Below are 4,078 nucleotides of genomic sequence, written 5' to 3'. Positions count from 1 at the left end.
CGCAAAATATAGTCAATGACAACAATGTTAAATTCAGCCCATAATGTCCACGGTAGGCTTAGGGATGTCAAACGGTTCGATATACTAGGCTATAGGGTCAAACCTTGACAACAAAATCAATGAAATTGTGTGGGATATAAAAAGAAAAAAGAAGAAGAAGAAATACATTTATACTTACAAAATCTCGGAAATCTTAAAACTGTCACTTCCGGTGGCGCCATTGATTCAGCAAGATGCATGGCTGACAACAGATGGTTATTCTTCCTTGCCAATCCTCGTCATTTGGGCCAATCAGATGGCGTGTTGAAGCAACTGGGGGTCGGATCTCCACCATAGCACTGTAATTAATGGGGTCAGGGGTCACAATCCACCATAGCACTGTACTGGGGGTCAGGGGTCAGATCTCCGCATAGCACTGTACTGGGGGTCAGGGGTCAGAATCCATCATAGCACTGTACTGGGGGTCAGAATCCACCATAGCACTGTACTGGGGGTCAGGGGTCAGAATCCACCATAGCACTGTACTGGGGGTCAGGGGTCAGAATCCACCATAGTACTGTACTGGGGGTCAGGGTCAGAATCCACCATAGCACTGTACTGGGGGTCAGGGGTCAAAATCCACCATAGTACTGTACTGGAGGTCAGGGGTCAGAATCCACCATAGCACTGTACTGGGGGTCAGGGGTCAAAATCCACCATAGTACTGTACTGGGGGTCAGGGGTCAGAATCCACCATAGCACTGTACTGGAGGTCAGGGGTCAGAATCCACCATAGTACTGTACTGGGGGTCATGGGTCAAAATCCACCATAGTACTGTAGTGGGGGTCAGGGGTCAGAATCCACCAAAGCACTGTACTGGGGTTCAGGGGTCAGAATCCATGATAACACTGTATTGGGGGGTCAGAATCCACCATAGCACTGTACTGGGGGTCAGGGGTCAAAATCCACCATAGTACTGTACTGGGGGTCAGGGGTCAGAATCCACCATAGCACTGTACTGGAGGTCAGGGGTCAGAATCCACCATAGTACTGTACTGTGGGTCAGGGTCAAAATCCACCATAGTACTGTACTGGGGGTCAGGGGTCAGAATCCACCAAAGCACTGTACTGGGGTTCAGGGGTCAGAATCCATGATAACACTGTACTGGGGGGTCAGAATCCACCATAGCACTGTACTGGGGGTCAGGGGTCAGAATCCATGATAACACTGTACTGGGGGTCCGGGGTCAGAATCCACCATAGCACTGTACTGGGGGTCAGGGGTCAGAATCCATGATAACAATGTACTGGGGGTCAGGGGTCAGAATCCATGATAACACTGTACTGGGGGTCAGGGGTCAGAATCCACCATAGCACTGTACTGGGGGTCAGGGGTCAGAATCCATGATAACACTGTACTGGGGGTCAGGGTCAGAATCCACCATAGCACTGTACTGGGGGTCAGGGGTCAGAATCCATGATAACACTGTACTGGGGGTCAGGGGTCAGAATCCATGATAACATTGTACTGGGGGATCAGAATCCACTCTTCCTCCAGGCATCGAAAAGTTGATTCAAATTGTAAAGGCTGTGAATTGAATGTCCACGTTATTTCGTCCCATGGGGTTTTCATTCGTTGACTCCGAAGGCCACGGCGAGACAGTGCCATTTAGCTGGTGTAAATACTCCATTGTCAGGCGATCAATATGGGGTTGGCCTTGATTTGTTGAATCATGACGTCATCTCTTCGCGCCATGGGAGTCACACGATGAGCAATCCAGAAGTCCATTTTTGAAAATTCCAGTCACCTTGATATTCCCTCACCCTCTGACGTCGTCGATGACGATGAGTGACGTCAAACACTTCATTACGGTCAGCGGACTCGGGTGGAAAGCTTGGTGCAAACCGTCTGGATCACTCAGTCTGACGTCATCAAGCATCATTTAGAGATTGTGAGAAGACGATCGACCTCAAATCCACAGACGATACAGCCGAATGAGTAGAACACGTACAGGGGTTTATCTCCCTTGGTCGTCATCTTCCGGTCTCTCTGCTGTCGATCGGATTCACAACATCAGTCCCAATGGAGTATATAATAATAATAATAATAATAATAATAATAATAATAATAATAATAATAATAATAATAATAATAATAATAATAATAATAATAATAATAATAATAATAATAATAATAATAATAAATAATAATAATATAATAATAATAATAATAATAATAAATTGCAACCTGTATTTCCCTCCGGCCGCTTTGTCAGCACAATTAAAACAACCCCTCTACGTTGCACAGCAAACCGTGGCGTGTTGAAGAAAAGCATTCCTAGGCAAGTATAGATAGTATGCAGATGACGTCACTCAGGCCTTTGTTATTGTTTTTGGCATCCGCGTTTGTGAGTTGTTCTCACTAAACTGTATTAACCAGACTATAAAAGTTCATGGTTACACAGAGTTTGTGTGTTGGTCCGTTATACTTCCGGATGGCAATGTTGTGAACTCCTTGGCCAAGCGCATTCTATCTATAACATGAGCTACACATTACACGTGTAGTCACTAACAGTCGGTGTGTCAAGATTTGGGCTTTTTGATTCGATAGTTTTAATGTATGAGCTAAAAAAATATTTAAAAAATACTAATAATAAAATTACGTAATTTGTCCAAATGCACACACGGACAGTTCTAGATAGTATACGCTTAGCTAAGAAGCTCACAACATCCTGAAGTATAATGGACCAACACAGATAAAACTCTGTGTGACCATGAACTTTTATAGTCTGGTTAATACCATTTAGTGAGAATTACTCATAAACATGGATGGCAAAAAACAAAACAAAAAATAATAACAAAGACCCGAGTGACGTCAACTTCATTTTATCTATAGAAATAAAGAAAATCCAACCCTGCCTTTAACCGTACGCGTCTGTGTGTGTATCCATTATAGATAGTTCGAAGATGACGTCACTCAGGTCTCTGTTATTGTTTTGTTGCCATCCGCGTTTATGAGTAATGCTCACTGAACTGTATTAACCTGACTAATAACGTTCAAGGAAACACACCGTTTTGTGTGTTGGTCCGTTATACTTCCGGATGGCAATGTTATGAGCTTCTCAGCCAAGCGCATACTATCTATATGAACGTTTATAGAGTCGGGTTAATACAGTTCAGTGAGCATAACTCATAAACGCGGATGGCAAAAAACAATGACAAAGACATGAGTGACGTCATCTTCGTACTATCTATAAAACCAACGTCAAATATTCTCCTTTTCCACAACGTTAAAAAGGCCCATAATAATGGGAGCGAGCTTTATCCATATTTTCGTCCATCCGAGTCATCAGTCACGTGATTCGTTGCTGTCCAACGATTGGACATTTCTGAATAAATGTAAACACGCTGCTTTGTTTATGAAAACTATAACATACCCATGTGGCATGCTGAACACAGTGACCAATCGAAATGTTAGATAGTTCAAAATCTATGACCAATTTTCACTATGTAGGTCACTTTGAACACATTTTGCAATGTGACCTATGACCTCGAGCACATGGAAAGTTAACACAGATCATGCCCATTGCGTCCCGTTATCAGACCTGTAATATGAGCACGTGTGTGTCAATCACAATATTATTATTATTATTATTATTATTATTATTATTATTATTATTATTATTATTATTATTATTATTATTATTATTATTATTATTATTATTATTATTATTATTATTATTATTATTATGATATCCCCTCGATTTATAAGGGAAATCCGGTTCTATTCGAGTCAACGAAAAAAACAAAACAAAAAACAACAACAACAAAGAAAACAAAACAAAAAACACGAGGATGGGCTCAACTGTCATCTTGGTTCTAAAAAAAGAAAATCGGTACTTTTTATTCTTCATGCTGGCTAGAACTTTTCATGAGTCTTGTGATAAGAATGTATAAAAGTCAAAACATGATCAGATTTCTGGATTTTTTTCCCTCTCGATACGCTTTTATGCTCGTCGGAGAAATATTTCATAAGGGCGTCCGCCATTGTTCCGATAGTTTAGAGCCAGTTCCTAAGTTACCATGCGTCATTATCAG

This window comes from Berghia stephanieae, chromosome 5 (assembly GCF_034508935.2).
Source record: "Berghia stephanieae isolate SIO BIC M18660-M18661 chromosome 5, UCSD_Bste_1.3, whole genome shotgun sequence".
Taxonomy (NCBI): domain Eukaryota; kingdom Metazoa; phylum Mollusca; class Gastropoda; order Nudibranchia; family Aeolidiidae; genus Berghia; species Berghia stephanieae.
Note: the sequence above shows the minus strand (reverse complement) of the source record.